This window comes from Aethalodelphis obliquidens, unplaced genomic scaffold (genome assembly GCF_003676395.1).
Source record: "Aethalodelphis obliquidens isolate GAN/ISIS:26980383/991018 unplaced genomic scaffold, ASM367639v1 scaffold5, whole genome shotgun sequence".
In the NCBI taxonomy this organism is placed as follows: domain Eukaryota; kingdom Metazoa; phylum Chordata; class Mammalia; order Artiodactyla; family Delphinidae; genus Aethalodelphis; species Aethalodelphis obliquidens.
Genome location: NW_020837949.1, coordinates 42,271,776 through 42,297,725, shown reverse-complemented (window position 1 = coordinate 42,297,725; position 25,950 = coordinate 42,271,776). Strand labels below are relative to the sequence as shown.

Here is a 25,950-nt window from a genome sequence, read left to right as displayed (position 1 = left end):
TAGATATTATTTTCATTCTATCTCATTATGATTAATTAATTTAAAATTTCTATTATGATTTCTTTCTTGACAATTTTGACAAATTTTTTTTAGAGCTTTAATTTTCAAAAGCACCAGTCTTGTCTTTGTTATTATTCTCTAGCTTAACTTCTTCTATGTTTTAGGTTTTATGAAATTGGAGGAAACTTGACATACCGTGTAATGCACAACATTTTTAGAATGTGCCATGTGCCTTTGAAAATATGTGTGCTCCAGATTTGAGAAGTATCATTAATTATTTACATCAGATCAAGGTTGTTTTCTGCATGATTCAAATTTCCTCTATCCTTAGTGATTTTTTATCTACTTGATCTATAGATAACTAAAAGAGGTTGCTAAAATCTGCAGTTATGGTGGTGGATTGGTCAATTTCTCCCTGCAGTTTTTTTTTAAATTTATTTATTTTGTTGATTTTTTTTTTTTTTTGGCTGCATTGGGTCTTTGTTGCTGCACATGGGCTTTCTCTAGTTGCGGTAAGCAGGGGTTACTCTTCGTTGCAGCGTGTGGGCTTCTCATTGCTGTGGCTTCTCTTGTTGCAGAGCACGGGCTCTAGGTGCGTGGGCCTCAGTAGTTGCAGCACACAGACTCAGTAGTTGTAGTTCGCAGGCTCTAGAGCACAGACAGTAGTTGTGGCGTACGGGCTTAGTTGCTCTGTGGCGTGTGGGATCTTCCTAGACCAGGGCTTGAACCCGTGTCCCCTGCACTGGCAGGCAGATTCTTAACCACTGCGCCCCCAGGGAAGCCCACCCCTGCAGTTTTATTAAGTTTTTACTTTATTTATCCTAACAGGTTTAGAATCGATACATCTTCCTGGCGTATTCAGTAACTCTCTTTGTCTCTAGTAATGCTTTTAACCTTAAGGATTTTATCTTACATTGGTGTAGCTATAGTGTCTTTCTTTTACTTAATATTTGCCTGATATGTCATTTTTATTTTAATATTTTTAGCTTTTATGTTTTAGGTGCTTCCTTTTTCTGCTTTCCTGAGAACAAGTACTCATGTATCTAGCCCTGTGTCCGGTTTGACCACCTGCTCCCAAGGGGTGGGGGTAGACCTCAGGATAAGAGGAACAGGGAGAGCAGAGGAGATGCGAAGAAGCCCTGATCCTTCATCTGGCATCAAAATGAATTAAATGACCAGGCCTTCTCTCCAGTGTTGGCCCTGGACTCAGATAAAGTTTCCTCATGACCTCTTTGTGTTTGAAACTCTAGGTGTCCAATGAAGAAGCCCTGATCCCCAAGTGTTCTGTTCACGATAAACACTCCATTTGGTTTGTGATTCAAAACAACATCCATTATCTCTGTGAAACCATTTCCTCTTCCAAAAGTTGTGACGTTGTCTGAAAATGGTATGAGATATTTTAAATGGGGACTTTTTCAGGTTTCCTGTACCTGAGACTGACATCCTACGTTGATTGTATAAAATTCCTAGGCACTATCTTTTTGCATAATGCCTCTTTTCCATTCTCTTTATCATCTCCTCCTGGAACTCCAGTGAGATTTTTATTAGACTTTCTCATTCTGTTCACTATGTCTCTTAATTTCTCTTTGATCTACCTCTTTGTCTCTCTCTATTGCCTTTAATTTGATTTTTTCAGCTCTCTCTTCAAGCTTACTGATTCTCTTTTCATCTGTTTCCAGTCTTCTCTTTATCATGTTTATTGAGATACTAATTTTAATTATTATGTAATTTTTTGTAATTTCTAAAAGTTTTACTTTGTTCTTGTTTTAATATACCTGGTCAATTAGAGAGTCACTTTTTAATATCATCAAATTTATAATTCCCTGCTTTATTTCTTTTAATGTATTTTTAAGTGCTATATAATATCATTTTTCTGATATTTCCAATACATGAAATCTCTGAACACTTAATTTCTGTGTGTACACAGATGTTCATGTTTGCACAGTGGAGTTTTTCAAAGGTCATAGTACACTCATGACAGATGAAAGTAAAAAAGGCAAATAAAGTTTTAGTATTATTATGAAAATAATTTTGACCCGATACATTGAGGGTCTCAGGGACCCTTGGGGATACTCAGATCACACTGAGAATCACCTCCCTAAAGCATCCATTGATTTAAATGAATTCTTTCTCTCCTATGCATTGAGAATTACCCTTGGGACTTGCCCTTGGCACTTTTAGGAAGATGCCAATGCTGAGAACATTGAGAAAATGAAAGCTGCAATCATTTTCTCTGGAACTCTGGTTGAGATAGACTGCAAGCAATTAAAAAATACATCATATAGCTATATAATATTTTTGATTCTTAACCAATGTGTTTTCCCCTTCTCCTCTTTAGAATTTCTATCACTACACAATCCTCCATTTGGACAGCTATATCATGAGGTTTTTGCTGCTACAATGAAGGTTTATTAAAGGAACATGAAAGCAAAATAGTGTACTTCTTGACTTTTGAGTTTCAAATGATTTGGAAGAAAAAATGAAAAGCCAGGCTATGCGGATCTAAGAATGGGAAGGGATGCAGAGAGCACGTGCAGGAGACAGGAGCTTGAACATCAGGGCATTGCTGGGAAGGAGACCTTGAGCCCTGAGCCACCACAGGACAAACACTGCAGAGGATATGGGAGGGGAGATACAAGCTGGAGAAATTCAAGAGGAAGAAGGTCTGTGACTCACTCTACCCACTTTCTCAAGAGGCAGTCCAGGGAATGAGTGAGGCACTGGGTTCCCCCTCCACGTAGCGCTGAAAGTGAGAAGAAATGTGTATGTGGGTATCTAGGCAGAGAGCCTGAAACAGCCACATATGATCTCTGGACACCTGCATTCTGTTGTGGGGACAGAGATTGTATTCTGAGCAACCAAGAGCAGAGAGAGCTCTGCTCTTAAAGGGGTCCTGCAGTTAGAGAAAAGGGAGGCACCACTTCGATCTACTGACAACCAAATGCAAGATGGAGTTGGGGACATCATCTCAGTAGATGTCAATGAGGGAAAGGAATGATGCCAATGACCAGACCCGTCCCCACCGCCGCCCCACACACACACACAGGACTTGACACTGAGTAAGCTTTCCAGAACTTTAAGAGGACTACAGAGACAAGAGAAGGGTAAACACTTAATTGACTGCAATTAAGTTTTGACATCCAGCAGAGTAAGAGTTCATAGTCGCATTTAATTTCAGTTTTAGAAGATGAAGAATGTTATTTTTCTTGTACAACTACAAACAGAAGTGTAACGATTGCTCGGATTCCAGGATTCCTTAGCTGGGTGACAGGTGGGAAGAGATGAAGAGGGGATGCAGGGAAGGGATCTGGGTACCGCTGCCTCGCTGCTTTCTTTCTATGGAGAACGCATCACAATGAGGCTCATCGTGGCTCCAGGAATGTTTACCGTCTGGTTCTGCTCAGCAAGGCTCTCAGTCAGAGAACATAACTGATGTGCACAAAGCCGGGCCTCTTGCCAGCTCATGGAGCAAGGGCCTCTAATTCAGAGAAAAAGGAACTGGGCCTCTGCCAGTCATGTACCTTTTATGCTTCATACGGGCATCAGTCAGACCCTGATTTCAGGCTGACAAACCAGGAAAAATAAAACCGTCAGAATGCAGGCAGGCTCTTGATGGGGACTGTTAGCTTGGTAATGGAAGGGAATGTTATTGCTCTAGGCATTTGCATAATATTTATTGATCAAGCCTCCTCAATGCTACTATTCTTCCTGAGAGGTTCTGGCAGTGCAGGTGGATGGTTTAGGCTCCCATTACAGCCTCTGCACACTCAAGCTGGGCCACAGTCACTGATGCAGCTCAAGAATGGGGCAGGGAGTCCCAGTGTGACCAGACAAGAGGCAGAGCCTCCATCAGTGTGAGACTGGAAGTCGAGGTAGCTGGGTTTTACTCACAGCTCTGCCACCACCTCGCTGTGTGACCTTGGGCAAGCGCCAGCATATTCTGTTCCTCTCTGCATTCCACACCACCTGGAATCCCTCCGTTAGGGAGTCCCTCCTGGGCTAAGGTTTGATGCCCCCATTAAAACGAAAATGCTGTTGTGAGAATTAAGTGCCTTTAGCCATTAGCTCCCGAGAATTAGTTTGTCAGTTTGATTTGTTTACAGCTGAGAGCTCTTTGGCTTTGGTGGGCTGACATGGGGGTGGGGGCAGGTGGGAGAAGGCTAAGTGGAGCGTTGGGAATCTCCTGCCTGGGAGTGGGATGGATGACGCAGGGAAGGATCCTAGTGAGTCATTATAGAACCATAGATGCAGGTGCATCCCTCTCCCTGCAGTGCCTGAATTCTTGACAAGTGAACTGAGGATCTGTGGTTAATCATCTCCTCCTAAGGCAAGCTACTTGGAAGCTCCAAGATAATAGAAGACCCTGAGCCCAGCCCTGTATTAGCCTGAAGTCTAATGCTCCTCCCAGGTGACAGCCTCGAAGGGAAGGCGTGACAGGCACAGGCTGAAGTCAAGAGTGTGACCTTGAGTCTCCTCTTCTTCTGGATAAATCATGCCCTATCCCTTCCCTGCAGCCCTAACAACTCCGAGCCCCCTTTGTGGCTGATCCTGGCCTGATGTTTCTTCCAAAGAAACCTCCACCTTCGGTCTCAAGGAAACCTCTCAGAGGCAACGGCATTTACCTGCGGCAGTAAACTGCACGAAACATGGCAAAATGTCTTAAACTGCCTCTGGGTCCATCCATTTACCTCTCCCAAGGTCTCCATAAGCTGCTCAGAATCTCTTCATTCACCGCCTTCTAGCCTCTCTCTTCCCCCAAATTTCCTCCTGAACATTCCAAGGAAAAAGGGAAGAGGGTAGAAAAGAAGGTGAGAAGAAGAAAGGAAGGAAAGCTTACATTATTGAGAGTCTATTATGTTTCAAACACTTATACCATTTAATCTTTACGAAGTAAGTATACTTACTTCAGTTTTATAAGGTAGCCACTGAGACCCAAGATGTCTAAGTAAGTTGCCCGAGGTCACAGAGCAACTCAGTGGCCAACAATGGATTCAGATAGTGACTCTGTCACAGGTCAGGCCCAATTACAATCAAAATAATTCCTGTCCTCCTGAGAACCTGAGAGCCAAGCCGCAGGGACTCAAGGGTGGGGCGTTGAATGGGGCAGAAAGTGAGGAGGACACCAGCTGCTCATCAAAGTTTGGCCCTGATTATAATGACTGCTCCAATTAAAGTTCAATTTTATCTCTTTAGAAGGTTTCCTTTATATTCCAAATCTGATGAGAAGTTCACATTCTAAAAATGCAAATCTGTTAGAATATTTAAAATTCAGGTCTTTGGTTACATCTTTTAAGAAGACTCTTCCTGTGTTTGCCCTTACTCTTGTGTCTATCTAATTTAATAACTAGAATTTTACTAGGTTTTTGGGGAAATGGGGGATAAAGAAGCCTAAGTTATGAGTCTTATCCATGAGTCTCTCACAATCTGGTTGGAAAGAGTAGTAAATTTAATGACATAGATATATTAAATGGTGAGCCCGTCTCTCACTCTGGTCTAACAAAGCCCGGCTCATTCTTCAAGGTGCAGAGCTCAAGGGGTACCTCTGTGAAGCTTGCCTTGTACTCTTGGTTCCTACTGTAGCAGATTTAATCAATTACTGCATCTTTTATACCGATATCATGTAATACTCTTTGATATTTTACACGCCTCCCTTTGACACTGGAATGTGAGCTACTTGAGGACAGAAATAGAGTATTCTCTCTTGAATTCCCAGCATGGTATTTGAAGCTTAGTAGACAGAAATCAATAATTATAGACTGATGATTATGTAAATAAGTGTTAAATAAAGTGATGCAAATCAGAGACCTCCAGGGAAACCTGATGGAAACTTCATGGAGGGGGTAGAGCTTGCATTGAGTCTTAGAGGATGAATAACATTTGGGGTTGTTGATGCTGCCAAAAGTATCGGAGAAAGTTACCAGCTACAAGGGTAAGACAGAATAAAAGACCAGAAATACAAGAATATCTTCCCAGATGTTTCATGGTGGTCCTGGTTTCAAATATCTCACCCTATTGTCAGACATTGCCAGCTTCAGAATAAGGAACATTGTTTCACAGAGAAGAGGGTGTTATTCTGAATCACAACCTGAGCTGAATGTTCACCATGAACAGAAGGCCTGGGGAACAGGACTGCCCAATGGGATACCTAGAGTTTTAAACACGAAGAAAGCATAGGATGACTTTATCTGGGGCCCAGCCCAACACTAGGAAGAAGGCCCAGCCATCTTGAAGCACTTAAATTCCCTTTGACAGTTCAACGAACATTTGTGGAAACCTTGCCAGGTCCAAGGGGGTCACCCAGCATCAGGACCCCTTCTCATCTCCTCTGCTCTACCTGACCTTCTCCTAAGATCTACTATCCCCTTTGCAGCAGGTGGTTGACTGAACATAAGACTAGGTACATCAGAACTTGCTCTCAGACAGAGGATTTTCAGGGCAGTGAAGGATACTATAATGACGGATACTTGTTATTATACTTTGGCGCAAACCTCTAGGATGTACAACACCAGGAGTGAACCCTCATATTGAGGACGCTCTGTACTTCCTTTCGATTTTGCTGTAACCCTAAAACCGCTCTAAAAAAATAAAGTCCTTATAAAATAAAACAAAAACTTGTTTTCAAGAAAGAAGAATAACAGTAATAATGCACATATTACATACAGGCAGACACGTTCTTATACACTGTGACTGTCTCCGGATATTCAGTTTGATGGTAACAGTGGCTGCTTCTGAAGAGGGGACTGAGTGACTAGGAGTCAAGAGCAGGAGGAGGGTGCCTTTTTATTTTTAGGTTTTATTATTTTGTCAAAATACGAAGTCTAATCCTGTGCAAGCATTTACAAGAATCAGCTGATGAATTTTCACAAACTGAACACACCTGTGTAACCAGCACCCAAATCAAGAAACAGAGCATTACTAGCTGCCCCCCAAGCCTCCTCCCATCAGCTTCCCATCATCACCCCTCACCTGCACCCAGGGTAATCCCTGAGGCAAAGGTGAGATTTCTCCTGATTCTGTACCTTATCTAAATGGAATCTAGGTGTGTGCTTTGCTGTCTGGCTTCTTTTGCTCAGCATTTGTCCAAGAGATTCGTCATCATTGTTGCCTGTAGTTATAGACCATTCACTCTGTTGAACGGCATTCCATTGTATAATTATACCACAGTCGATTTCTCTGTTCTACTAGTGATGGGCATTTGGGTAATTTCCAGTTTAGAGCTATTATGACTATTACTGCCTTGAACATCTCAGACTCATTCTTTGCTGAGACATTTATTTTTATTATTTGTACTATTTGAATTTTGTATTGTGTGTTTGCATTACTTTTTAAAAAAAAACACAGAAAACATGTTTTAAAAACACCTTCTAGGGCTTCCCTGGTGGCGCAGTGGTTGAGAGTCCGCCTGCCGATGCAGGGGATACGGGTTCGTGCCCTGGTCCGGGAGGATCCCACATGCTGCGGAGCGGCTGGGCCCGTGAGCCATGGCCGCTGAGCCTGTGCGTCCGGAGCCTGTGCTCCACAACGGGAGAGGCCACAACAGTGAGAGGCCCGCGTACCGCAAAAAAAAAAAAAAAAAACAACCAAACAAACAAACAAAGAAAAAAAACACCTTCTAGGGCATTTTAACTTGAATCACAGACTTCCCTCCTTCCCTGCTGACAAGTAAGTAGAAAAATTAATAACAATAGCTAATATTTATTGAATGCTTACTGAACCAACTCTTTGCAAAACAACAAAAAACCTTTTTATCTTCTCATTTAATCCTCCAAATTATCTGAGCTATAGATACTCTTTTTTTTTTTTTTTCAGTACGTGGGCCTCTCATTGTTGTGGCCTCTCCCGTTGCGGAGCACAGGCTCCGGACATGCAGGCTCAGCGGCCATGGCTCACGGGCCCAGCCGCTCTGCGGCATATGGGATCTTCCCGGACCGGGGCACGAACCCGTGTCCCCTGCATTGGCAGGAGGACTCTCCACCACTGCACCACCAGGGACGCCCTATAGATACTCTTATCACTCTCATTTTTGACCTATGGAAACTGAGACTGAGGGAGTTTAAATAACTTGCCCAGAGTCGTAGTTAGCAAGCAGAGTTCAAACACAGGCCCTGACTCTTGTACTTTAACCTCTGGTGCGCAGTCTCCATTAGACAGGGCTGGGCGTCCAGGGAACCGGTCAGAAGTGATGAGGAGGAGCTGAAATACAGCAGCTCCAAACGCCCGCTCAGCCCAGCCCCACAGCATGGATTGTTCTTTTCCCCATTCACGTCCTAGTTAATCAGATCCTTTTGAACATGAAAGAGAGTGAGATTGGATTTTGGCTAAGGTGAAGGAAGGGAATCTGTCCCATCTGATACCTTCAAACCTCTCCAATGTAAGCCAGCAGGAAGCACTTCAGTGCAACCTGCATGGCAATTTAATAATTCCCCAAGAATGCGGGAAGATTTGTAAAGTCACAAGCAATCTGGATCCACCAGCACTTGGGCATAATGAAAAGAGCAGGAGTCAGCCAGCTTTTTCTGTTAAGGGCCAGATATTAAACATTTTAGGCTTTGGGGGGTCATATGGTCTCTGTCTCAACCAACCACCTCTGCCTTTGTAGCATGAAAGCAGTCATGGACAACATGTGACTGAATGGGCATGGCTGTGTTCCAATAGAACTTTAGCTGTGGATACTGAAATTTGAATTTCATGTAATTTTCATGTGCCACAAAAAATTTTTCTTCTCTTGAGTTTTTCAAAAATTAAAACATTTTTAAAGATTCTTCATATGAGATAGATATGTCTTTATATTTTATCTTTTTTATTAGAGAATCCTTGATATGAAATTACTGAGTAGAAAAAAATGTTTTCAAAATTCTTGAACAAAAAAGAAGATTCTTAGTCTGACAGCTGTACAAAAACAGGCGGCAGAGTCTAGAGATCTGGGTTTGAAGCCTGGCTCTACCATTTATTATTTCTGTGGCTTTCAAAACATTACTTAAATTCTCCTAGCTTCCTCCTCTCTGGGGAAATGAGAAGAGCAGGAACCATGCATTCAGGTCCTCCTTTGTGGTTAGCACTGAGACGTGCTTTACTTAATTTAATCCTCATAATGACCACAAGAAGCAGAAGTTATATTACTGCCTTTCTTTGGACAGTTACGGTGTTTGTTAGAAAGAGATTATGTACATCATTTTGTCTGCCCTGGCCTTCATTGTTTATTGAGGTTCATCCTCATCATATGCAGAAGTCTCTATGTTGGTTCAATGATAGTGTTCCTGCTTCTTCTAAGATTCTGTGATTTTTTTTTTTTTTGAGTATCTGTAGTTGTACTGCACTTTAGAGTGAATCGTTTCATCTGATTAGAATTATTCTATTCAATTAGAAGTAGGTAAAAGTCCAATTTATACTCCAAATTTCACTGAACCAAAGTTGAATGCACACTCTGAGGGGTCACTAATTCTATTTATGTGCAAAGTAGAGTTTGGCTCAGATACATTCATACAAAACACTGCATTAAATAAGAGAATGTCTGTGAGTTGCCTAGCACAATGCCTGGCACAAGGATAGGCTGCCAATATTTGTCCCCATCCTGCTTAAAGACAAGGATCATAATCAGAGAGCTATTTCTTGGGAAAGGCATCACCTGGAAAGTTGAGGCCAATGCACTTCTTTACTTCCAGGCTCATCTTGTACTCTTCCCAGCCCCAGGCCTGAAATCAACCAACTCCAAGGAGCCACGTAGACCAGGATACATTTGAGTGAAAGGGCTACAGGAACTGTGAATGTTCTAGGGACATCAGCTTATATTCTCAATCTAAGCCCAAATACCCTTTCATACTTCAGTGATTCTCAACTAGAAGCAGTCCTTGGGCATTTAGAAACGGTTCGGCATTTGGAGTTATCACAGAGTCCAGGGATGCGAAATTTCCTGTAATGCACAGAGCCGTCTAGCCTAACAAAGCATGGCTCCACAAACAGCATCCCTGCTAACAAATAGCTATCCAATCCCTGAGCCACTCATCACAGATCGTCTATCTTGACTTCTGTTCCCTCAAGTATTGGCTTGGTTCTACTCCCCTTGTCAGGCACTCAGTTAACTTAATCACCACCCTCTTCTTAGTGGATGCCAAATGTATTCAATTAACTACCGTGCCTTACAGCAGATAAAACAGCCAGTCTTTACTGTTGATCTAGTTTAATCAGAGCCTCAACCACTTATTTATCAATTATTTTCAGAAAACTATCTTCCAGAAATTGGTTACCTTACAATGAAGCCCCTTTCATTTCCAGTCCATGCAGCACTCTGTCTAGTCATTCAGCCCTATTCATTGCATCGCCCCCAATCAGAGGTACTCAGGGTTTACACCAAGCGTTTTACCAAGCAGTTTACATGCATTATCTCATTTAACCTTCACAATAGCCCTATAAATCACGTACTCTTATTATGATATTTTTACAAAGAACCGGATGTTCAGCATGGTTAGTGACATGCCTAAGATGGCACAGCTATTACGGGGCAGAACCTGCATTCAAATCCCTACAGTCAGGCTCCAGGACCCATGCTGCATCCACTGCCTATAACACGTAAGACATACCCAATAAAATGAGAAATACAAAATAAAATATGAGAGTCATGGAAAATATTAAACTATACAGAGACAACAAAATCAAAAACAAATTTAAGCTTTGAGGTACTACAAAGTTACTGCGACTGAGCATATTTCATTCTGTGCTTCCTAGTAGCCAAAACTAAGGGTAAAAACTTCTCAGACATGATTCCTTCCAGCCTTGAGGGAAATGCACCATAAGATGTTTCCTGAGCATGAACACTGATTCTGTGGAGCTTATATACAGGACTTGGATAAGACTTCAGTAGAATGTTCTCAACAACATCTTTACAGTAAGTGAATCAGTGATTCTCACAGACCTTCAATAGGATCTGAAAGCATGAAGCCTGTTGGAGGACAGAGGGAATGAAAAGTGCCCAATGAACTGAGAAGGCATCTTTTTTTTTTTACGCTTTTTTTTTTTTTTTTCGGTACGCGGGCCTCTCACTGTTGTGGCCTCTCCCATTGCAGAGCACAGGCTCTGGACACGCAGGCTCAGCGGCCATGGCTCACGGGCCCAGCCGCTCCGCGGCACGTCGGACCTTCCCGGACCGGGGCACGAACCCGTGTCCCCTGCATCGGCAGGCGGACTCTCCACCACTGCGCCACCAGGGAAGCCCCCTGAGAAGGCATCTTGTAGACCAAAAAAACGAGGCAGGAAGCTCCATATACACAATGGATCCGTTAATTATAGGGTAACTTACTCACAGGATGGGATCAGGTTCAGGCAGACAACGATCCAGAAGCATTCGCAGCTGTAGTCCACACTGACGAGGGGCCACTGAGACAATTTTATAGTTAATCTAGGGTATGGGGGTAGGTGCTTGGAAACAGGACATGCATTCCTAACTTAAGATTTATGGATGGGTAACTAGTCTCATGGATGGGTAACTAGTCTCATGGGCGTCAGGAATATACCAGCGAAGGTTTTCATTGTTTGGGGATTAACAGAGCATAGAGGCTACCTGGTACTCTATGATTATTAAACAACATATATTAACTACAAAGCCTTTGATGACAGAGAAGTGCACAGTACAGTTCTGGGTAGGGTCAGTGAAATAGGATATTTGCTAAGATCTTAGATTATGCAAAAGGGCAGCCATAAAGACCATCCCAAGACAATGAATGATCTTGTGTCCCTTCCTGACTTACTTCCTGTTACAAGTTGGATTCTTTGGGAAACAGATGTTAGAATAGAATTAGGCATGCAAAGGTTTTGGGGGAAGTAACACCTATGAAAAGAAAAGGAAAGAAAAAGGAATGGTCAGGAGGACCCATCAAAGCATGATGGCAACCTACCAGATTCTGCCAGCTCATTAAAGGATTCCCATGTTGCATAGAAATGACTAGACCCTTCTACCTGCACCTCAGGCACTGGCAGAGCTTGGATTAAGAATAACATGATCTCAAGCTGAGGCAAACCCTGAGAATCTAACAGCTGGAGGATGCCAGTGAACCACACTCCTTGCAGCTCAACAGCAATTTCTTTCCTGAAGAGGGATCTGAGTAGTGTATCTCCGTGTCTGCCTCATGTCCCTATGTACAAATTTATACCTGGTTTCAGCAGGATGAGATGAGAACCAAATATTTCTTGTTACTATTGACCACTTCCGTTCCAACCTGTTACAACTCAGCTGTCCTTGGGCAAGAGTGCAAAGGGAAAAAAAAAGACATTCAAAGAACTGTCTCTTGGATAACTGCAAATGGAACTCCCCACCCCTACACTTAGATTTCTAAACATCCCAGGTCATTGATGTCAATTCTTCTTACTAGGAAAACACAATCTCATTAAAAGAGGAAACAAGTTGTCCATTTCTTATATTTATACTGAGTCAATTTGAGTCCCATGTTGTGCAATGATGACTGAGTACAACCCTGCCTCAAGAAATTTCCCCTTAAAGTGGAGTGAAGAGGAGAAATAGCAGTGACTCAGTGCCTTATCTTCCCTCATTTCAAGCAAACATTTTCTCTTGCTGAATCTGATGTTTGCACGTACCAGTGTAAGACTTCTTCACCACTCAGCAATGATCAGTGACCCAGGCTGGCTAGTTGGCCTCATTCAATGAGATTCTTGGCTTTTGAACACAACAGAAGCAAAGGGAATAGGTTTTAGGAGGACTTGGGTTTCTTTAATTAGACACATGATTTTTATTTGTTTGGTGGACCAATGGAGAAAGGAAGACATTAGTGGCATTTTATGACTTGTTAAGACTAATTGAAAAATCTCAGGAACAAAGCTTTCTGTGAAGAGAGTGCTCTAATGAGAATGGATGTGATGATTATTTACCTAACTGAGCAGTAATGACCGAGGTACAGGCCACTTTCTCGGGATTAATAAAGAGCTGGGGAGTGACAGTTAAGGCCATTAAGCTCAGCTAGTACTTAATCTTGGCGGAAGGGCACAGTGCCAGAATCATATTAGTACTGTAAAATGAGCCCAAAGCTTAGAGACACAAGAACTTACTTTTTTGAGAAATAATTTTAATTGGCAGTTAAGCACCTGACATCAGTTTGGGCAATGCAAGTTCTATCATTAAAAATCTTTCACATAATGTCTTGAAATCTTGTTTCATTTAGAGTGTTCTCAAGCATATGGTTGTTAAAAAAGAAAAGTGGGAGAGAGTGGGATCCTTAGTAATATCAAAAATAGTTTCTTGTACAACTGCAAGCAAACTATTATCACCTCCTCTGCTTTAAAAACAAAACAAACAACACTAAAGACATTGAATTGAGCTAGAAGCATCAAACCCTGGAGATTCACAGTTGAAACTGTTACCCAGAGTGGCCCTACAGTAAAACCAGAGCACCTCTCATCCGTAACCCATAGTTGGAGCTAAAAGGATCTTACATTATCAGACATGTTGATGTTATAAATATTGTGTTTGTATTCAATAGCCCCTTATCCAGTGCAACAAATGTTCATGTACTACTCACTTGCCAAGAAAAAGAGTTACTCAGCTTGCTAGGTGTTCATTGTTCCTATAGTTCTGCTCTGCATGGGAAAGTTCAAACATCAACTCAGAGCAAGTAGAAATCTAAGAAGTGGAGCCTCAACTTGCTCTGTATGCAGAGTGAATCCTACCCTGGTGGCCTTGCATTTTCAAGACGTTTGCAAATCTGTTTTATAAGCCAACGGTTCCTTCTTTATCTAGCAAGCACTGAGTATCTTGCAAGACACCATAAAAAGGGATGAGACTATAAACATGAGTAAGGCACAGCCACTGTGCTCTTGCAACCTAGCAGAGATCTTAGAATCGAGAGAGCTCTTTTAGAAATCTGCTGAGGGATCAAAATTTCCAATCATGTTCTTCCTTCCAGCATCTGGATTCTGTAATCATTATCTTAATCTACATTGAAGGAGATCGTTAATGTGGCTCAGTCTGCTCTGTGGCACCACCTCTGCTGCAGCCAGCCAGTCAAGCAACAGCAGTAATAATGTAGTCATTCACTGAGTGGAAAGTTACCAAGCTCTTACCACTAAATAAGACAACGTTAGGGTCCGGAGACGTGAAGGTGAATAAAAGAATCTCTATCCTCCCACGGTATAGCGGAATTAGAAAGAAAATTTTAACATGTTAATGTGTTACAGGTACTTCGATAGTAGGGTAGGGAGAAGCCCAGAAGAGGGAATCAGCCAATCTCAGTAGTCTTCAGGAAGAAGAGAAGAAAAGGCATCATAAAGGAGGTAACATTGAACTAAACCTAAAAAAAGTTAGGAGATGTCCTTCAGGTAGAGGTGCACGAAGAACCTCCTAAGTCAAGGGACCAACATAAAGAACGGGGCTGGCAGAGGGAACAGCTGGGGATAGTCAAGGGAGCAAGGGCTTCTCAGTAGAAGCTCTCTCAGCTACACTTAAGTGCCTCACTGGATTAACTAACACTTCCACTCTTTCTGCAAACTAGCAGAAAACATCCTGACTAACTAGCATCCATGACAAGATGGATGGACCCTAATGAGCCCGTCCATTTCTGCTTCCACCTCCTGGGTTATCTGAGTCACAGATGTTTGTTTCTAGTCAGTTTATGCCAGTTGTACTCATTACTGAAATTATATAATGAACGTAAACAACATCGAAGAGTTGTTGTTTCTGTGAAAATTAAGTCGGATACTTTGAAAAGACTTGCCTTTTTTATTTTTACTGAGTCACTGAAAGAAGTTGCAATAGAATTAAGCCCAGAGAATGGAACTATAAAAGAATGAAGGAGGATTATTAAAAATCCCTACAATGAAATTCTGTCTCAAATTGCTTTGCTGATATCTCAAGTTCTCATTCTAATCTAAAGAAACCAGAACTGGCATTCATAAAAAATGCATTAGGCACACAAAAAAAGATGAGGCATAAAATCAAATAAAAGTCTTGGCCCTAGGTTAAAGAAAAGACAAATAAATGTCCGTGAATGTTTTATGTTAAGATATTTTAAGACGAGTTTGTGGGTGCGCTTCCTTTCTTTAACCAATGTTTTGACCAACTAACTGGATGTCACTATTAATGTGCTGGTTGAAAGGGTTTCTCTTGAAGTATGAATTTAGGATAGGATGAGAAAAGATCACACTGAAGAGAAAGGCAGGAAGGATCCCAAAGTCACAACAAGGCATTTGGAGTTTATTCTGTAGACCAGGGGTTGGCAAACTACAGCCCACAGGCCATTTCAGCCCAAAGCCCATGTTTATAAATAAAGTTTTATTGGGACACAGCCATGCCCATTCAGTTAGAGGAGTGCCCATGGCTGCTTCCACACCGCAATGGCAGAATTGAGGCGTTGTTATAGAGATGGTGTGCAGGTATACAGGAAGGTTTAGGCTATGCCTGCAGGAAAGGCATGAAATGCTGCCCTCCTGCCAGTCACTTCTCTCAATAAAAACCGTAGGCCACCGTGGCACCAAATTCTATTGCCCCCAAAGCACAGAGAAGGGCACAGAAACATTAAAAACCCTCAGTCTTTGGGATGGAGGTATAAAGCAGCTGGTCCAGGATACTATACCAATGCCATTAGAAGTCTCCTACCACTAGAGGAAGAGATTGAAACTCTCTCCCACACACGACCCACCACAGATACAAGGCAGGAGTTTGATTGCCATGGGAGGGAGGAATTGGAACACTGAAAATGTCCCAGCCCCAAGGCCCAGGTGCACAGGTCTATGCGAGACTGAGGCTGAGCCAGGACAAAACAGAGCATTACAACCACCAGCTTAGCAAGCATTGCGTGGTAAATCGTAACAGTGCTACAGGAATAGAGATGCATCTGAAAGCCGAGAGTGCAGCATTAAAACTCTCCAGTACCCCAGCTCCCACCATAACAGAGCATCCAAAGAGGAATTTGAAGCCTGTACAGGGTGAGGATGACCAGAACAACAATGTCATTAACCATTAGGGAAATGCACATTGAAGCCATAATGAGAGGCCACTGCATACATTGTCAAATGACTGAAAGAAAACACACAGACAATACCAAGTGCTGATAAGGATGCAGAAGCACTGAATCATACTTTTTCGGTGAGCATCACTGTGGTGCTGCAACTCCGTAAAACTGTTGAGCAGTTTCTCATGAAAAGCCATACTTACCCTATGGCCCAACAGTCTACTCCTGAGCTTTTACCCTGAGGACATGAAAACTTATGTTCACACAAAATCTTAGGAAGCCTGGAAGCAACCCAAACAGAGTGAGCTTATCCTCCTGTATTTGCAGGAGGCGCCATCATCTACCAGGGCCGCGTAAGCCAGGACCTTAACATTGGGTTGGCCCGAAAGTTCGTTTGGCTTCTTCCGTAAGATGTCACAAAAAACCTGAACGAAATTTTTGGCCAACTCAATACGTTGTCAACTTCTCCCTCTACCTCACCTTTAAAACATCTAATAGTCACCAAATCCTTCTTATTTTACCTTATAAATACATGTCAATTTTGCATCTTTCTCTATATTTTTACTCCAATTTGATATATACTAGGTACCAGCGATCTCTTTCTTTTTTTTTAACATCTTTATTGGAGTATAATTGCTTTACAATGGTGTGTTAGTTTCTGCTTTATAACAAAGTGAATCAGTTATACATATAAATATATCCCCATATCTCTTCCCTCTTGGGTCACCCTCACTCCCACCCTCTCTATCCCACCTCTCTAGGTGGTCACAAAACACAGAGCTGATCTCCCTGTGCTCTGCGGTTGCTTCCCACTAGCTATCTATTTTATATTTGGTAATGTATATATGACCATGCCACTCTCTCACTTTGTCCCAGCTTACCCCTCCCCCTCCCCATTACCTCAAGTCCATTCTCTAGTAGGTCTGCATCTTTATTTCCATCTTGCCCCTAGGTTCTTCATGACCTTTTTTTTTTTCTTAGATTCCAAATATATATATTAGCATACGGTATTTGTTTTTCTCCTTCTGACTTTCTTCACTCTGTATGACAGACTCTAGGTCCATCCACCTCATTACAAATAACTCAATTTCATTCTTTTTATGGCTGAGTAATATTCCATTGTATATATGTGTATATACATGTGTATACATCTTCTTTATCCATTCATGTGTTGATGGACACTTAGGTTGTTTCCATGCCCTGGCTATTGTAAATAGAGCTGCAATGAACATTGAGGTACATGACTCTTTGTGAATTATGGTTTTCTCAGGGTATATGCCCAGTAGTGGGATTGCTGGGTCGTATGGTAGTTCTATTTTTAGTTTTTTAAGGAACCTCCATACTGTTCTCCACAGTGGCTGTATCAATTTACATTCGCACCAACAGTGCAAGAGGGTTCCTTTTTCTCCACACCCTCTCCAACGTTTATTGTTTGTAGATTTCTTGATGACGGCCATTCTGACCAGTGTGAGGTGATACCTCATTATAGTTTTGATTTGCATTTCTCTAATGATTAATGATGTTGAGCATTCTTTCATGTGTCTGTTGGCAATCTGTACACCTTCTTTGGAGAAATGTCTATTTAGGTCTTCTGCCCATTTTTGGATTGGGTTGTTTGTTTTTTTTGATATTGAGCTGCATGTGCTGCTTATAAATTTTGGAGATTAATCCTTTGTCAGTTGCTTCATTTGCAAATATTTTCTCCCATTCTGAGGGTTGTCTTTTGGTCCTGTTTATGGTTTCCTTTGCTGTGCAAAAGCTTTTAAGTTTCATTAGGTCCCATTTGTTTATTTTTATTTCCATTTCTCTAGGAGGTGGGTCAAAAAGGATCTTGCTGTGATTTATGTCATGGAGTGTTCTGCTATGTTTTCCTTTAAGAGTTTAATAGTGTCTGGCCTTACATTTATGTTTTTAATCCATTTTGAGTTTACTTTTGTGTACGGTGTTAGGGAGTGTTCTAATTTCATTCTTTTACATGTAGCTGTCCAGTTTTCCCAGCACCACTTATTGAAGAATCTGTCTTTTCTCCACTGTACATTCTTGCCTCCTTTATCAAGAAAAGGTGACCATATGTGCGTGGGTCTATCTCTGGGCTTTCTATCCTGTTCCATTGATCTATATTTCTGTTTGGTTTTTTTTTGGTGGTACACAGGCCTCTCACTGTCGCGGCCTCTCCCGTTGCGGAGCACAGGCTCCGGACATGCAGGCTCAGTGGCCATGGCCCAGCTGCTCCGCGGCATGTGGGATCTTCCCAAACCGGGGCATGAACCCGTGTCCCCTGCATCGGCAGGCGGACTCTCAACCACTGCGCAACCAGGGAAGCCCTCTATTTCTGTTTTTGTGCCAGTACCATACTGTCTTGATTACTGTAGCTTTGTAGTATAGTCTGAAGTCAGCAAGCCTGATTCCTCCAGCTCTGTTTTTCTTTTTCAAGATTGCTTTGGCTATTCGGGGTCTTTTGTGTTTCCATACAAATTGTGAGATTTATTTTCTAGTTCTGTGAAAAATGCCAGTGGTAGTTTGATATGGAGTGCATTGAATCTGTAGACTGCTTTGGGTAGTATAGTCATTTTCACAATGTTGACTCTTCCAATCCATGAACATGGTATATCTCTCCATCTATTTGTATCATCTTTAATTTCTTTCATCAGTGTCTTATAATTTTCTGCATACAGGTCTTTTGTCTCCTTAGGTAGGTTTGTTCCTAGATATTTTATTCTTTTTGTTGCAATGGTAAATGGGAGCATTTTCTTAATTCCACTTTCAGATTTTTCACCATTAGTGTATAGGAATGCCAGAGATTTCTGTGCATTAATTTTGTATCCTGCTACTTTACCAAATTCTTTGATTAGCTCCACTAGTTTTCTGGTAGCATCTTTAGGATTCTCTATGTATAGTATCACGTCATCTGCAAACACTGACAGCTTTACTTCTTCTTTTCCGATTTGGATTCCTTTTATTTCTTTTTCTTCTCTGATTGCTGTGGCTAAAACTTCCAAAACTATGTTGAATAACAGTGGTGAGAGTGGGCAACCTTGTCTTGTTCATGATCTTAGTGGAAATGGTTTCAGTTTTTCACCATTGAGGACGATGTTGGCTGTGGGTTTGTCATACGTGGCCTTTATCATGTTGAGGTAAGTTCCCTGTATGCCTACTTTCTGGAGGGTTTTTATCATAAATGGGTGTTGAATTTTGTTGAAAGCTTTCTCTGCATCTATTGAGATGATCATATGGTTTTTCTCCTTCAATCTGTTAATATGGTGCATCACATTGATTGATTTTCGTATATTGAAGAATCCTTGCATTCCTGGGATAAACCCCACTTGATCATGGTGTATGATCCTTTTAATGTGCTGTTGGATTCAGTTTGCCCGTATTTTGTTGAGGAGTTTTGCATCTATGTTCATCAGTGATATTGGCCTGTAGTTTTCTTTCTTTGTGACATCTTTACCTGGTTTTGGTATCAGGGTGATGGTGGCCTTGTAGAATGAGTTTGGGAGTGTCCTCCCTCTGCTATATTTTGGAAGAGTTTGAGAAGGATAGGTGTTAGCTCTTCTCTAAACGTTTCATAGAATTCGCCTGTGAAGCCATCTGGTCCTGGGCTTTTGTTTGTTGGAAGATTTTTAATCACAGTCTCAATTTCAGTGCTTGTGATTGGTCTGTTCATATTTTCTATTTCTTCCTGGTTCAGTCTCAGAAGGCTGTGCATTTCTAAGAATTTGTCCATTTCTTCCAGGTTGTCCATTTCATTGGCATATAGTTGCTTGTAGCAATCTCTCATGATCCTTTGTATTTCTGCAGTGTCAGTTGTTACTTCTCCTTTTCCATTTCTAAATCTATTGATCTGTGTCTTCTCCCTTTTTTTTTTTTTGATGAGTCTGGCTAATGGTTTATCAATTTTGTTTATCTTCTCAAAGAACCAGCTTTTAGTTTTATTGATCTTTGCTATAGCTTCCTTCATTTCTTTTTCATTTATTTCTGATCTGATCCATATGATTTCTTTCCTTCTGCTAACTTTGGGGTTTTTTTGTTCTTCTTTCTCTAATTGCTTTAGGTGTAAGGTTAGGTTGTTTTTTTGAGATGTTTCTTGTTTTTTAAGGTAGGATTGTATTGCTATAAACTCCCCTCTTAGAACTGCTTTTGCTGCATCCTATAGGTTTTGGGTCATCGTGTTTTCATTGTCATGATCTCTTTCTTGAACTTCTGCACAGTTCCCTAACAAATCTACATGGTAATTCCAGTACTGGAACTACCAAACTGATCTCCCCCTCCCTCCCTGCCACAATCACTACAGTAACTAAAGAAATCTATTTAAAACATGTCTGAGTACATAAACATTTAATTGTTCCCTCAGTGTATGAAAAAACAAAAGCTCCTTTAATTGGCACATAAGACCCTTCCCTGGATTCTTGTCTCCATGCCCATTTCTTGCCACTTTCAAGCACCTATTTTATGCTTCAACAAATTGTTGTTGTTTCATATGCACAAGCCATTTAATTTCTCATCTCACTTTGTCTCACCTCCATAACTTTGTTCATGCTGTCATCTGTGCCAAATCAATGTCCTTCCCTCCCTTTCCCCTGACCTATCCTTACTGACCCTTCAGGGTTCAGCTCAGGTGTCATCTCATTTTGACTTCTCCCCACTCCAACCATATTCAGGCTTGGACTGGGAACCCTCAAGAACCTGTCAAAGGAACACTAAAGCATGCCGGGAGCTGGTTTTGGCTTTTCTGAGTGTAACAGTTTCCTAGAATCGTTCACAGAAGAAATTTTAAAAAGCAAGAGTAATACATGGAAGTAATTAAGCCTTTAAAGTGTACACTTTGTTCCTAAGGTCCTGTTGATTACCATTTAGGAAAGGCTTATTTGCATTGTCCTCAATTACTTAGGCAACCAAATAGCTTTTACTGATCAGATTGAGCAGCATTTGCTTAATAACAAATAACAAATGCAGTGGCACAGTCTATTGATAGTCTCCTCCCAGAGATGGGCTTATTTAAGCTTGAGCTCCAAGGGGAAAGTTTTTTTACTGGAGTGCATTATAACTGTTCATAGAACACTTAGATCTAGAGAAACATAAACTTGGGGTTTTTTTTCTCATTATTTTTAAATTAAGGAATAAGTAAACCAAAAGAGCATATCCAAGTAATTCCAATGTCCATTCCACTCATACAATGAGTCCACATCTGCCATGAAAAGCTCTGTAAAATTCCTATTTGATCAAATCACAAGCCCACATCTCTGAAGACCCTGCTCTCATCTGACCTTCTCAGTTAGAACTTCTCTGACTATCCAGAACTACCGTGAGATTTCTCTCCTCCAATATTTCTGACAATTTTCTGGTAGTTCCCATGTGCTTGCCAATGCTTCTAATTGTTGTTACTTATAGAGAAACAAAAAGGAAGAGACAGGCAGAACACTGGTGTTCAATATAAAAATGCCAGCTGGGGACTTGGCAAGAGGCAGGCAACACCAGATCATGGAAGGCTTTGATGCTAAACTAGCGGCTCAGACTTCACCCTATTAATGGTGAAGATCCAGAAAGAGAAGATTTACCCTCCTGCCTCTCAGGTCCTGGACAAAGTGTTATAACTCATCTCCCAAGAAAGTGACCCTAAGTCAGTGAATCAGTCTTAAATTCCAGTCCTATTCATCAATCAGCAGAGAATCCCTGAAGCACTGTTTTGAGAAAGATTCTGGACCACATAATCAATTAAAGATATTTGTCATGGGGATGGGGGGAGAAGGAACTTCTAGACATACAGCATATTTTACCATAGCTTCTGGAGACATCCGTACAACTTATATAGTCTGTAACTTTAGAAATGAGCACAAAATCTCTAACCTTGGTCTCATATCTTGGCCTCAATTCCTCTGTAGTTTAACCAACTAAGTCAATGAAATTGATAAATCATGCACTTGACTTTTTCCAAAGGTGGATTTGAAAGGGGAAAGAAGAAGAAAGCAGAGGAAACTGGGGAAGGGGGCCGTACCTGGATGTAGGGAGGTAACGAGAGGTCCAAGTTGTAAAATGATGGGTGCAGAAAGGGAAATTTTGAGGGGCTTCATGAGAATAGATATTTTCCTTTTCTCAGTTTTGCACTTTATTGATCCTCACACAGTCCTTGTTTTAGTACAGGTCTAAACACCTTTAAAACTCCTCTCCTCTGACTTAAAAGGTCAACTCTGTGATTAATATAATTCCTCTTTAGTCATTTCAAAACTCCTTCCTAAGTAGGTACATCTGAGTGGCGAGAGGCTCTAGTAATAAAGTCAAGTAACTCCTGCCTTGTCTTACATTCCCTTAATGGCCACCTAACAAATCAGAAAAAAAAAAAAAAAATCTCCCCAGGAATTCATTTCTACTGTAGTATAGCTGCAAATTTGAAAGAGGCTGAAATCAACCACTTGTGTGTTTTTGTTAGACTCTTTCACAGGACTGGTTAACATCTTGACAGATATCATTGGGAGATTCACTGGAGACTTCATGGCACCTGATCTGGTTTGCCGAGTAGTCCGCTATTTGCAGGTATGTAGCACCTTCCAAATGTGATGAGACAAACTGACACCAAAATTAGCTCTTGGATTCTTCATAAGGAAGATAATATAAAACCCTGCACTCTGATGCAACAAACTGCTCACTTCTTCCTAGTTGAAAGGAGAAGCAAAATTTCTAAGATTTCTTTCATGTTTTTTTTTTTTTTTGGTAGTTAAAAATAATACCTATATAAAGAAAATACAAATAAGAAACAATAAGAACATAAACATTCATATTTCAAGCATTAGGTAAAATTTCTGGGTTACTATTCCTTTTGACGTATTCTGGCTGTCTTAGTCCATTCAGGCTGCTATAACAAAAATACCACAGAGTATGTGGCTTATAAAAAATAAACATTTATCTCTCACAGTTCTGGCAGCTGGAAATCCAAGATCAGTGTGCCAGCATGGTCAGGTGAGGGCCGCCTTCCAGACAGCAGACTTTTCATTATTTCCTCATACACTATGACCAAGTGGGGTTTATTCCAGGTATGCAAGGCCAATTCAACATTCAAAATTCAATTGATGTAATTCATAACAACAAAAGGTAAGAAAAGATTATATGATCATATCAATAGATACAGAAAAAGCATTTGACAAAATCTAATACCCCCTCATGATAAAAACTCTCAGAAAACTATGCATAGAGAAAAGCTTCCTCAACTTGATAATAAACATTTACAAAAAACCTACAACTAACCTCATACTTAATGGTAAGAAACTAGAAGCTTTCCTCTTAAGATTGGAAAAAAGGCAAGGATGTCTCCTCTCAACACTCTTATCCAGCATCATACTGGAAGTTCCAACTAATTCCAAAGAACTAGAAAAAGAAATAAAAGGTACATAGATTGGGAGAGATGAAATAAAAACATCTTTGTTCACAGATGAGAAGTTTGTCTATGTAGACAATTAAGTGAAAAATAGCAAGGTTGCAGAATACAAGGTTAATATACAGAAGCCAGTTGTTTTTTCATATACCAGCAATAAACAATTTGAAGTTAAAGTTAAAAACACAGTACCATTTATGTTAGCACAAGATATATGAAATATTTAGGTATAAATCTAACAAAATATATGCAAGATCAATATGAAGAAAACTGGGAAAACTCTGTTTAAAAAAAATCAAACAATATCTTAAAATGTACAGATATTCCATGTTCATAGATAGGAAGGTCACTATTGTTAAGATGTTAATTCTTCCCAATGTGATTTATAAATTCAATGCAATCCCAATCAAAATCCCACCAAGTTATTTTATAGATATGGACAAATGCTGAAGTTTAAGGCAAAAGACACAGAATAGCAGATACAATATTGAAAAAGAAGAACATGGTTGGAAGATTGACACTATCTGATTTCAAGAATTACTATAAAGCTACAGAAATCAAGACAGCATGATATTGGAAAAGAATCAACAAACAGATCAACAGAACAGAATAGACGGCCCAGAAACAGATACACACAAAAAGTATAACTGATCTTTGACAAAGGAGCAAAGACAATTCAATGGAGAAAGGATAGCCTGTTTAAGAAATGCTGCTGGAGTCATTGGACATCCACTTGCAAAAATAAATAAATAAGAATCCAACCAACTTTACACATTTCACAAAAACTCACTAAATATGGATCACAGACTGGAATGAAATATGCAGTACTATAAAACTACTAGAAAATAACATAGGAGAAAATCTAGGGGACTTTGGGTCTTTCAATGATTTTCTTAGATACAACATCAAAAGCACAATCCATAAAAGAAAAAATTGAAAGTTGGGGTTTTATGAAAATTTAAAATTTATTCTCTGCAAAAGACACTGTCAAGAGACTGGAGAAACAAGGCACAGATGGGAAAAAATATGCAAAACATACATTTGATAAAGAATTTATATCCAAAATATACAACAAAATCCTAAAACTCGACAATAAGAAAACAAACAACCCTCCTCAAAATGGGCAAAAGAACTGAACAGACACTTCACCAAAGAAGATACACAGATAACAAACAAGCATATGAAAAGAAGTTCAACATTACATGGCATTAGGGAATTACAAAGAAAAACAACGAGATACCACTACACACCTATTAGAATGGCTAAAAAATTTTTTTTAATTGAAGATATGAAATGGTACTGAGAATGTGTAGCTACAGGAGGTCTCATTCATTTCTTGTGGGAATGCAAAATGGTACACTTTAGAAGACAGTTTCATAGTTTCTTATAAAATTTAACATACTCTTACCATACAATCTAGCAATTGTGCTCCTAGGTATTTACCTAATTGAGTTGACAACTTATGTCCACACGAAAGCCTGCACAAGAATGTTTATAGCAGTTTTATTCATAATTGCCAGAATCTAAAAGTAAGATACCCCTCAATAGCTGAATGGATAAATAAGCCAAAATGAGCTATCAAGCCATGAAAAGTCATGGAGGAATCTTAAACGCACATTGCTAGGTGAAAGAAGCGAGTCTAAAAAGGCTACTTTTGTATGATTATAACTACATGACATTGGAAAACGAAAAACCATGGAGACAGTAAAAAGATCAGTGGTTGCCAGGGATTTGGAGGATTGAATAGATAAAGCACAAGGGATTTTTAGGACAGTGAAACTCTTCTGCATGATACTGTAATAATGGATAAATGACATTATGCATTTGTCAAAACCCATGGAACTGTACAACACAAAGAGCGAATCTCAATATAAACCTTGGACTTTAGTTAATAATAATGTATCAATATTGGATCATCAATTTTAAAAAATTGACCACACTAACGTAAGATGTTAATAAGAGGAGAAAGTGTGGGGAAGGGGGGCTAATATGGAAACTCTCTGTCTTATCTGCTCAATTTTTTCTGTAAAAGTAAAATTGTTCTAAAAAATAAAGTATATTGACTTTTTTTAAAAGTCAGTTCAGAGAGTCTACTTTAAATGAATCCAATCTGGCATTTTTCTAAATAAAAATTTTTAAGTTTTCTGCATTTAAGTCTCACTTTTCTGCAAGAATTTTTTTGTTTTTTTGGTTTCATATTTCCTAGGTCATTTTTGTTAGAATTGAGGGTGCGGTAGTGAGAATTTAGACATATGTCCTCAAGCTGCCATCTGTTCTACAAATGGTATCCCATATGTTGTTGACGTGTAGAATTTTCATTGTTGACATTTATGAATTGACTATAATTATACTTTAATTTCCTTCTTGACTCAAGTTAATTATAAGGGTGTTTACATTTCCAAGTGGTATTTTAAAAAAAAGAAGATACTAATTTCAGCTTTTACTGCTTGTTGTTTTAGATATGTGAATTGTATAAATTCCACTTTTTGGAATCTATTGAGGGCTTTTCTTCTTGGTAGTTTAGTTTATGACTAATTTTTGAAATATTGCCTAGATATTTTACAATAATGTGTATTATTCTTACAGTTTGTTTAATTATTTCTACCTATGTATTATTGTGTTTTTTCCTCTGTA

At 40.1% G+C, this 25,950-nt stretch overlaps 1 long non-coding RNA gene across 1 annotated transcript in view; it reads right to left on the bottom strand.

Moving 5' to 3' along the window:
* The window catches only part of LOC113618238 (uncharacterized), a 154,691-nt gene that overhangs the window by 38,879 nt on the left and 89,862 nt on the right, over positions 1 to 25,950 (bottom strand). The window lies entirely within an intron of this gene.